Genomic DNA, 15,004 nt, shown 5'->3' with positions numbered 1-15,004 from the left:
TCCCCGTCACTCCCTCTCCCAATCACTCCCACCCTCACAAACAATCCTCCATTTGTTCCCACTTCTCAGTCACTCCCCATCACCTCCCCCTGTAGACAACTTACCCTTCTACATATCACCTTTATCTGTAACTGCTGTTACCCAATATGCTTACGTAGTGGTATTGCTACTGGAATGGTAACCCAGAGACCCAGGGTAATGCCCTGGGGACTGGAGTTCGAATCCCACCACGGCAGATGGTGGAATTTGAAGTCAATAAAAATCTGGAATTTAAAGTCTAATGATGACCATGAAACCATTGTTGATTGTTGTAAAGATCCATCTGGTTCACTAATGTCCTTTAAGGAAGGAAATATGTCACCCTCACCTGGTCTGCTCTACATGTGACAGCAATGTGGTTGACTCTTAAATGCCCTCTGAAATGGCCTAGCAAGTCACTCAGTTGTATCAAACCGCTATAAAGCCAATAAAAAGGAATGGAACCAGATGGACAACCCGGCATCGATCTAGGCACCGGAAATGACAACGGCAAACCCAGGCCCGTTGACCCTGCAAAATCTTCCTTACTAACATCTGGGGACCTGTGCAAAAATTGGGAGAGCTGTCTCACAGACAAGTCAAGCAACAGCCTGACATAGTCATCCTCACAGGATCATACCTGAGAGATCATGTCCCAGACACCACCATTACCATCCTTGGCTATGTACTGTCCCACTGGCAGGACAGGGCCAGCAGAGGTGGTGGCACAGTGGTATACAGTCGGGAGGGAGTTGCCCCTGGGAATCCTCAACATCGACTCCGGACCCCATGCAGCCTCGTGGCATCAGTTCAAACATGGGCAAGGAAACCTCCTGCTGATCATCACGTACTGCCCTCCCTCAGCAGATGAATCAGTGCTTCTCCATGTTGAACACCATTTGGAGAAAGCAGTGAGGGTGGCATGGGTGCAGAATGTACACTGGGTAGGGATCTTCAATGTCCATCACCAAGAGTGGCTCGGTAGCACCACGACAGACTGAGCTGGCTGAGTCTTAAAGGACATAGCTGCTAGACTGGGTCTGCGGCAGGTGGTGAGGGAACCAATAAGCGGGAAATATATACTTGACCTCATCCTCACCAACCTGCCTGCCACAGATGCATCTGTCCATGACGGTATTGGTAGGAATGACCACCGCAGAGTCCTTCTGGAGACAAAGTTCCATATTCGCATTAAGGATATCCTCCATTGTGATTTGTGGCACTACCACCTTGCTAAATGGGATAGATTTCGTACAGATCTAGCAACACAAGACTGGGCAACCATGAGGCGCTGTGGGCCATCAGCAGCAGCAGAATTGTACTCAACCACAATGTAACCTCAAGGCCCAGCATATCCCTCACTCTACCATTACCACCAAGCCAGGGTATCAACCCTGGTTCAATGAAGAGTACAGGAGGGCATGCCAGGATCAGCACCAGGCATAGCTAAAATTGACGTGTCAACCTGGTGAAGCTATAACACAGGACTTCTTGCATGACAAACATCATAAGCAGCAAGTGATAGACAGAGCTAAGCGATTCCACAACCAACAGATCAAATCTAAATTCTGCAATCCTGTCACATCCAATTGTGAATGGTGACGGACAATTAGCTCACTGGAGGAGGAGGCTCCACATATATCCCCATTCTCAATGATGGAGGAGCCCAGCACATCAGTGCAAAAGATAAGACTGAAGCATTCGCAACAATCTTCAGCCAGAAGTGTTGAGTGGATGATCCATCTCAGCCTCCTCCAGAGGTGCCTACCATCATAGATGCCAGTCTTCAGCCAGTTCAATTAACTCCACATGATATCAAGGAACAGCTGAAGGCACTGGACACTGCAAAGGCTATGGGCCCTGACAATATTTCGGCAATAGTACTGAAGCTTTGTGCTGCAGAACTTGCCGTGTCCCTAGCCAAGCTGTTTCAGTACAGCTACTACACTGGCATCTAGCCGGCAATGTGGAAAATTGCCCAGGTATGTCCTGGACACAAAATGCAGGACCAATCCAACCTGGTCAATTACTACCCCATCAGTCTACTCTTGATCATCAGTAAAGTGATGGAAGGGGTCATCAACAGTGCTATCAACCAGCACTTGCTTAGCAATAACCTGCTCATTGGCACTCAGTTTGGTTTCTGGCAGGGTCACTCAGCCCCTAACCTCATTACAACTTTGGTTCAAACATGAACAAAAGAGCTAAACTCCAGAGGTGAGGTGAGAGTGACTGCCCTTAACATCAAGGCAGCATTTGACTGAGTGTGGCATCAAGGAGCCCTAACAAAACTGGAGTCAATGGGAATCAGGGGGAAAGCTCTCTGCTGGTTGGAGTCACACCTAGCACAAAAGGAGATGATTGTGGTTGTCAGAAGGTTAATCATCTCAGTTCCAGGACATCACTGCAGGAGTTCCTCAGGGTAGTGTTCCCGGCTCAACTATCTTCAGCTGCTTCATCAGTGACCTTCCTTCCATCAGAAGGTCAGAAGTAGGGATGTTCACTGCTGATTGCAACAATATTCAGCACCGTTCACGACTCCTCAGATACTGTCCATGTCCAAATGCAGCAAGACCTGGACAATATCTAGGCTTGGGCTGACAAGAGGCAAGTAATATTCATGCCAAACAAGTGTGAGGCAATGGCCATCTCCAACAAGAGAGAATCTAACAATAGCCCCTTGACATTCAATGGCATTACCATCACTGAATCCCCTGCTATCAACTTCCTGGGGTTACAACTGACCAAAAACTCAACTGGATTAGCCATATAAATACTGTGGCTGCAAGAGCAGGTCAGAGGCTAGGAATCGTGTGACGAGTAACTCACCTCCTGACTCCTCAAAGCCTGTCCACCATCTACAAGGTACAAGTCAGGATTGTGATGGAATAATCTCGCTTGCCTGGATGAGTGCAGCTGCAACAACACTCAAGAAGCTTGACACCATCCAGGACAAAGCAGCCTGCTTGATTAGCACCCCTTCCACAAACATTCACTCCCTTCACCACCGACGCACAGTAGCAACAGTGTGTACCATCTAGAAGATACACTGCAGAAACTCACCAAAGCTCCTTAAGCAGCACATTCCAAACCCAAGACTACTACCATCTAGAAGGACAAGGGCAGCAGACACATGGGAACACCATCACCTGGAAGTTCCCCTCCAAGCCACTCACCATCCTGACATGGAAACATATCGCCGTTCCTTCACTGTCGCTGGGTCAAAACCCTGGAACACCCTCCCTAACAGCACTGTGGGTGTAGCTACACCACATGGACTGTAGCGGTTCAAGAAGGCAGCTCACCACCACCTTCTCAAGGGCAATAAATGCTGGCTTAGTGGCCTAGCCAGCGACGCCCACATCCCGTAAATGAATTTTTAAAAAGCCAGAAGGAGGAATGTAAAAGTGAAACATGCTTGTGTAAGATCACAGGTTTGAGTGGCCATGCCTGTGTGTGTCACAGTTCCCACTCATTTGTCATTGTCTCTGTACAGGGCTGTGGGAATAATGAGGAGCTCTCTTGGTAAACCAGAACTGCTTGTTCCTCAGGTTTGTCCAAGTCCTGCATTTAGGGGAGAGCTGAGTTCAGGGCATGTCAAAAGCTGGGAGTGGACCTTGTGTAGAAATTCGAGGTCACTATTGCCTGGTAAACAATCCTGTAAGAAATTCCTGTTTGACGGCAACGGTTCCTCACTGGTCAGTGGATATTTGCACCACCAGGCCTCACACTTGGAGCGGAATCTTCCTCCCCCCCACCCCCCACCCCACCGCTATCAGTGCGATTCGTGACAGGTGGGGGGAATAAAAAAAATTGGCTTCCCAACGTCGAGAAACCACGTTGGGATCGTCCCCCCTTCCGATGTTCCTGGCGGGTTGAGGGGGGGGTCTGGTTTCCCGCTGGAGCCCATTTTGCGGCTCACGCTTGCTCACTAAAACCCCACTAGATGGAATCCTGCGCCCCTGTCAAATCTTCCGCCCCCCCGCCAGCAGGAATTTGCGCTGTCCTGTAACCCGATTGGAACATTTGTGAGGTGCACCCGGCGAGGTAGGGATTTAAGAGGCTTGGGCTGGAGTTGAAGCTGGTTGCACCCACTGGAGCCGGCCACAGGTACGGGGGCGCACAGAAGACACGGAGCAGCGAGGTGGGGAATCCAGAGGAGGAGGAGAAGTGGGAGGGGGTCCGGGTGAGAACGAGGAGGTGCCCTGAATGGAGCGAGGGGTGGGGGGAAAAGAAGGCACGAAAGCGGTGGGAAGGTGGGGACCAGACTGTTTCAGTCGAGTCGATGTTGGGATCCTTGGGGAGGTAGAACTGGGAGTACCTGGTGTTGTGAAGGGGCCATGATTGTGAGAGGGGGAAGTGGGCTGTGGGTAAGTTGCGACGGTCAGAGTCCTGGTGTGGCGATTATATTTCTCCTCTGGGTGGGGTGGCCACTGAGGGGCACAGGGATGGTGTTCTGATCCTTATCTAGACCCCGGGTCATGGGGTGGGGGAGATCCGGTTAGGGATTAAATACATTTTGTATAATGTAGATAAAGTTCAAGATTCCAGACACTTACTAAGTGAATAAAGCCGCAAGATTCCATGGGTTTGGAACAAACAAAAAGAAACTTTATTATACAAGTTCAGAAAGAAAAAACAATGTATGACATCTATCTTATACTCTTAACATTCAGGGTAAGTATGAGGTATATGTGAATTAATGGTGAATTGTGGTCAGACACACCACACTACTCAATAAATGACAAATGCAACCAAACCAGGTTTCATGGATTTCTCAACAACCCACCCAGACATTTGTCACATTGTGAGCCACCTAAGCTAACCGAAACTTTGTCTCTCTCACGAGGGTTTCCAATCTCCACATTTGAAGATATTGCATTGGAATTCTCTCCAAAAGTCTCCCCCACTTGGACCTCTTCAACAACGACCCACCTTTCAGGGTTGCAATCTCGCCTTCTGAGGTTCCTTTCCCCTGGATCTCCGAGTACAATCAAACTTCACCTTCCAAGCAGAGTCACAGATCTTCAGCTGTGCCAAGCAGAACACCACTGCTCCAAAAGGGTACCTTTTCCCCAACATCCTGCAGCTTGAAGTTACCAACCTTTGGTTGCCCTCTCGGATCATCAGGGCTGCTCTCATGCCCACCTCACTCAAAGTCTGCCCCCTGCAGCTCTTTCTTTAGTTTGAAGCTTATATCTCCGCTCCTCTTTTTTTAACTTAACTTAACGGGGCCTATTTCTGTCCCCTGTCTTTTATCCCTTGCCTAGGACTTCCTTTTTGGGACCACTCCCTGTCCCCTTCCTGTCTCCTGCTTCCTGGGACACCTGCTAGATAATGGCACTCTGTATCAGGTTATCTAACCAGGGTTTCCTTCTTTCTCTCTTCTGCCCAGACGTGCAGGGCCAGCCCTTGGCGTGATGAATGTAAAATAACCGAACTGCGCATGTGCGGCCAGTTCCCAGCTGGAGCGTGTGTAGGTGGCCCAAGGTTCCTCAGGAATTGGAGTTCCCAAAGTCCAAACTTTAGACTAAGGCAAGTTTAGGTTTCATCACAATGGTGACATAGACCACTGGAGTGGGGAGGACCATGGTCAACATAGGAACGGTGACTGGGGCGGGCTCAGCGGAGAGGTATGTGCAGATTAACAAGGATAGGGTCCAGGGTGATGGGGAGGTTCAAGGTTAACCGAGAGGAGAGTGAAAGTGACATGGGGGGGCGGTCGACAGTGTTGGGGGGATGTTGGCGAGTGGCAAGAGGAGGGTCAAAGGTGGTCGACACAGTCTGATATGAGACACGCACCATCCTGAGACAAAGGCAGCTCCAGACCAAGGCAACACCCTCAATGTCCAACTGCAAAGAATTGAAGTGTGTGGAGGGTCTTTTTGGGTGGCGGAGTTTAAGGTCAGCACAACTAGACAACAAAATAGAAACCCTAATAATCATGTGGCAATATATGGGAGCTTTCTCCGTTGCTATTCCTCACTATTTGGTGAGGACCACAAGGCAGCAGGTCTGGCCCAGATCTCACAATGAGACCCCAGCAAGGTGTAGAGCTGCCATTCACTCTGGGCCATTTGCCATTTGCTCCGAGCAGAGTTAGGGAAGAAGGGGGGAGGGAGGGAAGGGGTGCCTACAAGGGTCATGCAGATGAATGGCAGTCAAGTCGCGATTGCAAACCTCCATCCTCCTGGGGGAATGGACCTGCCTGACAAGGGCTCATGTGGTCAGTCTTTCCAGTGTGACGAGGTCTCTCCATAGAGTCTCGAGGGCAGTGGAGGCAAGCAGAATCATGTAAATGGGAGGCCTCTCGCACATGGCAGTCATTACCTTTGACAAAGAGCATTGTCTCCATGTGCAGCCATGTATTAGGAGGAGGAAGATCCATCGTGGAAGGGATGGTGTGCACACGATCATTAAAACAACCAGCAGCAAGAATGAGTCCATAGACTTCCAAACTGTGCAATTTACACCTTGAGCCTCATCCCCTCTTGCATAGCTACTGCGAAAGCTCAACCATGGGTATGGTGACGGAATGCAGGCCTGAGCACATGTCTGGCAGAAACTGGACATTCTGCTGGACCAGGTTCTCCATGATGTCCGCCATCCTCCCCATGGAGACTTCAATGCACCCACATGTCGGAGCCACTACAGCAGAAAGGCTGTGGACAGACTCCTCCGCCTCGCATGTCACTCCGTTGAGGGCCTCTGACGCTTCTGATGACGTTCCCCTCTGTCTCGCTGATACTCCAGCATCTTCTCCATGGTCACTTCCAGAATCTCATCATCTGACTTCTCCAGCAGACGTCCGAGTGCCAGAGACCTTGGCTGTCACTGCCTCCTCCTGCTGTGCGCACGTGTCAGTGCAGTGACCAGCAAAGTGTGAGCCTGAGTCTGAACTAGATATATGACCCACTGAGGTGTGTACCCCTGGGCTGGCGGAGGGTGGGGGTGAACACTGTGACTGCTCTACAGCTGTGAAGTCATCCTCATCCTCTTCTGAGGTGTCTTGGGGGCTGGGGCTGACTTCAGGTGCGAACGCCTGGCCCCACCATCTTCCTGCTGGCGCCCAGAATGGACAGAGGAGAGAATGAGTGACTGCATAGGCTGGCTTAAACGTGGCACTCATCAGTCACCTTGATTTTCTGAGGTTCTCTGGATTTTACATGCTTCCTCACTCGATACTTGGGGGTGCCAACCTTGCCGTCAGCACAGGCACGGTCATGGTCCTCCCCTCCCAGCTGGTCAGCCACTGTTCAAATTGTGTGAGGGGCCGGAACTCAGACGCCCCCCTTCCCATCTTCTCTCTGTCCCTCTCTTGTGGGCCGCCTCCTCCTGCATAAAGACAGGTGGGTGGATTGTGAGCACTTATGAAGAAAGAGATGGTTGCAGGCTGCTAATTCCATGGCTGCTAATCAACCTTGTGACTCCCCAAAACCTGACCACCATGTGCATGGCACAAGTGAGGAGTGAGATGGAATACTCTCCACTTGCCTGGATGAGTACAGCTCCAAGAACACTCAGGAAGCCAGACCCCATCCAGGGCAAAGCAGCTGCTTGATTGACACCCCATCCACCACCTTCAGCATTCACTCCCTTCACTGTCGACGCACAGTGTGTACCATGTACAGAATGCACTGCAACAAGTCACCAAGGCCCCTGGAACAGCACCCTCCAATCCTGTGAGTTCTACCAGCTAGAAGGACAAGGGCAGCAGCACCTTTGAGTTGCCCTCTATTCCACAACCTATGGCTGTGCCTTCACTGTGGCTGGGTGAAAATCCTGCAGTTCCCTCGCTATTAGCCCAGCACATGGACTGCAGCAATTCAATAAGGCAGCAGCCCATTGCCTTGTCAAGGACATTTAGTGATAGGCAAGAGAAATACTGGCCTTGCCAGTGACGCCCAGGTCCCATGAGACAAACACAGGTGGGTGGAAGGGTAGAAGGTTCCCTAGTGGCACAGATCAAATTATTGAGCCTTTTTGTGCACTGCAGGGCGGGCCTCCTCTGCACACCACGGGCATTGACTGCCCTGGTGACCTCCTCCCAGGCTGCCGTAGTCAGCTGGGATGGCTTCCTGCTGTCATCCCTGGTGAAGAGGACACCCCATCTTTCCTGAACTCCCGACAGGAGATGCTCCAGGGATGCATGGCCGAAGCGGAGAGCCACGGTTTGTTCCCTTCTTCTGTTCATCCTTCTTCCCAAAAGTGAAGGGCTGTCCAGCTGCCTTTTTAATACAGCGCGCGGACATGACGGTGAGGCGTCTGCCTTCCTGCCCGCTCCGCCACGAGACTTGACGCGGAATGTGTGCACTCATAACTAATGAGGCAGGGAGCGCACGATTGCACGTAAAAGCCCACCCCGCGCCGTGGTGGGAATTACTCCCACTTTCTCATCCCATCACAGAACTTACTGCGGGAGGGGGGGAGATTCCGTCCTTGATCTGCTGACTGCACTGAGTTAGCGGATTTCAGGCAATGTGTCGGTTAGGAGCCCTACAATTAACCTCTGTGTCCCTGGAGAGCATCAGCCAATCCGTTGGATTGCATGTTTGTGTGTGTGTGTTTGTGTGTGTGTGTATCTTTGTGTTTTTGTGTGTGCATGTGCTTGCATGTGTCCCTGTTTGTGTTTGTGTGTGTCTGTATTTATGCATGTTTCTCTCTGTGTGCATGTTTATGTTTGGGTTTGAGTGCATGTGTGTTTGTGTGTCTACATGTTTGTATGTTTATGTATGTCTGTCTTTGTGGGATGGGATGCAGGTAATTCCTTGGACTCAGGCAAATTTTATTTTAACCAATGATGGTGTGTGTTGTGGGCGGGGGGGATGGGGGTGGGTGGGAGTGGGGGGGATGTGGAGGGTGCGTGGGTGGTGGGGAGGTTTGTGGGGGGGGTCCAGTTACCAACTCTGGTTGAGTGTATTTCTGGAGATTTCATCTGATGACTTCCCACTTTGAACTGCACAGCTACGGATTCAAGCCATTGGCTGATCCTCCTGGTGCATTGCTGTCCATTGGCCAATTGGAAAGTGAACAGCTCTTCTTTACTCAATTGCAATAACCTTGACCATTAGTTAAGCTACCCTTTCTCCCTCATCTTCAATACTTTTACAATTAATGAGTGAAAACCTTCAAGCAAAATGAATAAAACACAATTTTTTGTTGAATGCCCCTGATGTTTACTTTTCTCTTGGGCTTTGCTCAAAGCACTGCCCTAGGAATTAATCTTCATTTCTGGAAACTCCAGGGCAATTATGAAGGGTTGGCAACCCTTGGGAGCAGTGCAGATTCACCTTTGACCCAGTGCCCAGGGTACTTGCTGTTGGCTACCCCGCCATTGCCAGTCTTGGGTAATGAGGAGTTGGGGGGAGTGTGGGATGGGGTTAGGGGGGTCAGGGAGCTGGGAGTTTAGTGTGAATCAGGTATTAAAAGAGCCACAACATCAGTGATGAGCGAGAGGATGAGCGAGTTGGTTATCTGAGCCCAACGATCGACATTACAGCAATCAAACCGAGAAATCCTTGGAGCATAGATATGAAGGTCAAACAGTCCTTGTCTTTGACAGAGGATCGCTCAGTTCCCTGGGTTCGTTCTTCATATTCCCTTCCTTAATTTCGAGCTGGCTCTTAGTTTGGTATTGTGATGTTTGGAGTTAAAATTATGCCATAGCATTGGTGACATCATCAGACTTGAAAGGACAGGTGCCCTCCCATGCCTTTTCTTGATGAGTTAAAGTGGCATTGGAAGGGAACTTATCCTGACCCTTATGTGAATCTGCACCCACCATTTTAACACCCCCATTTACACCAGGCTGGCTGGCATATAATCCAGCTTTACATGTTTATATTGGTCTCCATCCATGTTCTTAGGAGTGCATATCTTTGTTTGTACTGGTGTGTATTTGTCTGTGATTGCAAGTATATTTATGGGTGTGTCTATCTCTATGTTTTTTTCCTTTCATGGGGTGTGGGCATCACTGGCCAGGCCAGCATTTGTTGCCTATCCCTTGAGCTAAGTGACTTACTAGGCCATTTTCAGAGGGCAGTTAAGAGTCTGGAGCCACCTGTAGGCCAAACCAGGTAAGGCTGGCAGATTTCCTCTCCTAAAAGGGCATTAGTGAACCAGTTGGGTTTTTATAACAATCTGTGATAGATTCATGGTCACTTTATATTCCAGATTTATTAATTGAATTTAAATTCCATCAGTTGGCATGGTGGGATTTGAACCCATGTCCCCAGAGCATTAGCTAGCTGGATTGCTAGTCCAGTGATGTTACCACTACACCACCATCTCACTGTGTGTGAGTGTTTGTCTGTAACTGTGAATGTATGTATCTCTATATACGTAACTGTGAGCATTTGTGTTTATATGTGTGCATAACCTGTATATAAGTCTGTGTATCTGTTTTTGTGTGTGCATATGTATTTATGTGTACATATATGTACACATGTGTGTGTGCATGCATATATATTGGTTTAATGGTCTTCTCCACTTTACCCCGGTGCCTCAAGCCCTAATGAGATGGGCAATAGTGGGTTCTGTTGTACTGATAGATGGGTTGGTTTCATCATGAAATTTGAACTACTCTATGTCTGTTAAGAAAATGGACACACTCAGCAAATGGGTACATGGAAACAAAAGACCACAGGAGGCTGGCTCTTCAGTTACAGGATCCAATGTACAAGATGTTAGTGACTCATCCACCCATGAAAAGACTGTTCCATATTTTATTAGTCTATACTCTCCTTCCATCCATCCACTGCATTTTGTGGATAGTTTTCTCTTTATTTTGTAAATTAGATTTCTTTTTAAAAGCATTGTTTTTGCACCATGTTTTGTACATCTGAAGGCACATGTACATTGATGACACTCAGCTCTACCTCCCCACCCCTTCCCCTCTGCTACCACTGATTTGTCAGACATCCAGTATTGGATGAGCAGAACTTTCCTGGAAAGACCAACGCCATTTCCTTCGGTCGCTTCCACAAACTGTGTTCCACTAGCCGCCAATTCCATCCCTCTCTCCGGTCACTTTCTGAGTTTGAACCCGATCATTTGCAGCCTTTCACCCTGAGCAAAGGCTTCAACTACATATCTTCCCCATCAACTAGACCATTTGCGTCTACCTCTGAAATATCAGCCATTTTTACCTCTGCAGCTGATCATCTCCTGCGAAAAACCTCATCCATGCATTTGTTGCCATAGGTTATCCCAATGGTCTCCTGACTAATCTTCCACTGGCCACAATCCACAAACCTGAGCCCATCCAAGACATTCATATCCTATATTATGTGTCGTTCACCCATCACCCCTGTGCTCATTGGCCTACATTGGCTCCCAGACTGGTGATGCCTCGATTTAAAAATTCTCATCCTTGCTTACAAATCTCTCCGTGGCCTCACCCCTCCCAATCTCTATAACCATCTCCAAAGTTACAACCCTCCAAGATATCTGTGCTACTCCAATTCTGGCCTCTTCGAAATGCTCCACCATTGGCAGCTGTGACTCCAGCTGCCTGGTCTTTAAGCTCTGGAATATCCCCCAATCCTCTCTGCCTCTTTACCATGCTCTCTTCATTTCAGTTTACCCCATAAACACTATCTCTTTAGCAAAGCTTTTGACCAGCTGTCCCCTTATCTCTTTATGTGGCTCGGTGTCAATGTTTCTTAGATAATGCTCCAATGAAACGTATTGGAACATTTTATCATGTTAAAGGCACTATATAAATGCAAGCTGCTGTTTTGAAATTCAGATTGCAACTGACTGGATCCATCAAAGACAACAATTTCTCACCCATATCCAGCATTGTTTATGATAGCCGCTGGCTTAGTTAGTAGTACTATTGCCTCGGAACATAGAAGGCTGTGGGGCCAAGTCCCACTTCAACGCAAAAATGAGGTGGAGTGCTGCACTGTCAGAGATGCTGCCTTCCAGATGAGATTTTAAGTCAAAGCCCCATTTGTTTTCTTGGGTGGATGTAAAACATTCCACAGCAATATTACAAAGGAGAGCAGAGGCGTTATCTCTGGTTGTCTGGCCAATATTTGTCCCTCAACCAACATCACTAAAATAGATTACCTGGTCATTTATCACATTCCTGTTTGTGGGAGCTTGCTGTGTACAAATTGACTGTTGCATATTCCACAATATAGCAGTGAATACACCTCAAAAGTAGTTCACTGGCTGTAAAGTACCTTGGAACATCCTGAGTTCTTGAAAGGAACTATATAAATGTTTCTTTATCTCTCAGGGTAACAATTGCAAAGCCGGAGGCCTATATGCCTCCAGACTCTCTCTGTCCCACTCTCCCAACAGATTTCAGACCAACACTACTAAGGGCCATCCCCTTTAGCAAATGCTTCCGTGATACACAAGTGCTCCCGGAGATTACGAGATGCTCGCACCCAGACGTTAGAAACTGCCAAGCTCCCTAGATGGCTTCCCCCTGTGGCCAGTCCACATCTCTCCTTGTGTGAGCACAGTCCAGTGCAACAAGCAGCTAGGTCCAGCACATGCAGAGCACATCTTCCTGAGAAAAGCAAACTACCCAAAAGACAGTAAACTTGCTCCAAATGTCCTCTCCATACTTTGAGTAATGTATGACAGGTACCATAAACCGTTCAGCTCTGCCTCAATTTACCCCTGAAGCTTCCTGTTTAAATTCCTAACTGATAATCAACCAATTCCTTTTTGAAAAAGCTCAGTGAATTTGCAGTGACCAACGGTGATAGACATCCGTTCCAAGTATCAATCGCTGCCTGGGATGAGGGCAATTAGGGATGCGCCAATAAACGTTGGCCTAGCCAGCAATGCCCACGTCCCATAAAAGAAAAAAATATTCCAATCAATATCTAGCCTGACACTGGTTTGAACTGTCTTGAATCATTACAATTGGAGTTAAAACACACGCACTTACGTGGGTGGGAGAAGCAGATTCAATAATAACTTTCAGAAGGGAATTGGATAAGTGCTAGAAGGGAAAAAATTTACAAGACTATGGGGAAAAGGCAAAGGAACAGAACTAATTGAGTAGCTCTTCCAAAGAGCAGTACAGACACGATGGGCCCAGTGGCTCTTTCTGTGGTCTATGATTCAATTAATTTTACACTCATTTCCTTCAGTTTAATGAGTTTAATCATGCTGCCCCTCAATCTTCTTTTCTCTCATGGAAACAAGTCCAGCTTCTTCAGTCAATCCTGATCACTAAAGAGATGCTCCTTTGCATCCTCTCCAATGCATTTTGAAGACAAAGTGATCCAAGTGGAGCACCATGCTCCAAATCACCCATGGGCTATAGGGAGTAAAGAAAATGCTTTGATTTATAATCCTAGGGCCTGATTAACAATGGCTTACATTGTTTACTTTCAGTGAATAATCAACAAATCAACTCTGATATGAAGGAGTTAAGGAAATCAGAGGAAGCACTAACTGCTTCCTGAAGTCATAGTTGAGACTCAGCCAACATGACAAGGATCTTGCATGGGGTGAGCCACTGAGAGGGATACCACTAGCCACATTACATGGGGTGACACTTATGGCAGCTGCCAAGGTCTTGCCTGGTTGGCCAAGAGATGGCTCCACCATAGTCCAATTGGCACTTTCTGAAACTGGCTCAATGAAGGTGGCAGAATAATCTTACCTGCTTGTAGCGTGGTGTCAGATTGCAAGGTCACTCAGCCTCTGGTTCAAGTCTGAAATACATTTCTGATGCCCTGAACCTGGCTGACAGCATTGAGAGCAGAGTTCAGCAGTCTCAAACAAAAGATAAAAATATATTGCTTCGACAGTACCTTCCAAAGCTGCGATCTCTACCACTAAGAAGGACAAGGGAAACAAGATCCCCTCCAAGCCACACACTACCCTGACTTGGAAATATATCACTGTTCCTTCACTGTCACTGGTCAAAATCCTGGAACTCGCTCCCTAACAGCACCGTGGGTCATCTACACCACATGGACTGCAATGGTTCAAGAAGACAGCTCACCACCGCCTTCTCGAGGGCAACTGGGGTTGGGCAATAAATGCGGGCCTAGCCAGCGATGCCCACATCCCTTGAAAGAAAAAAAAAGCTGACAATCAAGCTGTGAACTCAGGAGCCCCTGCTGAGATAACTGTAGCATTTGAAACTTAGCTAAGCATTCATAATAACATAATAATAGCCCATGGGGAAATGTCAACAAAGAGCTCTACTGAAACTGCACAACCAGATGCTACTTTGTTTCCTAACCCACGCCTATCAATCAATAGTCCAGCAGAGGGTTCTTTTTTAACTCTGATTGATAGCTGCAGCCTGTTTTTTTTATATGTTTAAAGAGCTGGGCATTTAAAAAACTTCAGATCATGACAGTTATATAGGCCATATCCACTCTTCAAAAGTATTTACATACTCCATGAATTCGTGACCCTCACACTGTGGGTTAAGACCCTTGAACCAGCCAAAGTGGGGTCTGTTTGAACTCAGCATTGGGTTCAAATGGTCTTGCTGAGTGCAGGTTTCCCTCTTGTGTGAATCCTGTCCTTTTTCCCGTACTGGCAAAAATTAGATCTGTCGTAAATGCGGGCAGGACTTCCGCATCTGGGTCCTGCCTGCCATTTTGTCATTATAGCACAGAAGGAAGACATTCGACCCATTGAGCCCATGATGGCTTTCTGTAGAGCAATCTAGTTAGTCCCATTCCCCTGCTCTACCCTTGTAACGCTGCAAGTTTATTTCCCGCAAGTGGCCATCCAATTTCCTTTCGGAATCGTTCATTGGGCAGGATTTTATGGGGCATCTCAGTCCCCATCGAAGCCCGCCCACAACCCTGATATCTACCCTGCAGCAGTTATTTAACACTGGGAGCAGCATTAATTGCTTTAAGGCAAGACTTCTGCGCTTTGCTCAGGAGGGAGTCCTTCGCCCCAGCAGCGCCAGCCAGGTGCGGTGGCCAGTGCTGGGACTACAGGCAGCCCCAGCCATGCCAAGAGCTCAGGGGTCAGGGTCTCAGTG

The sequence above is a fragment of the Cetorhinus maximus genome, chromosome 12 (genome assembly GCF_964194155.1).
Source record: "Cetorhinus maximus chromosome 12, sCetMax3.hap1.1, whole genome shotgun sequence".
Lineage (NCBI taxonomy): Eukaryota > Metazoa > Chordata > Chondrichthyes > Lamniformes > Cetorhinidae > Cetorhinus > Cetorhinus maximus.
This window is presented reverse-complemented; position numbering follows the sequence as displayed.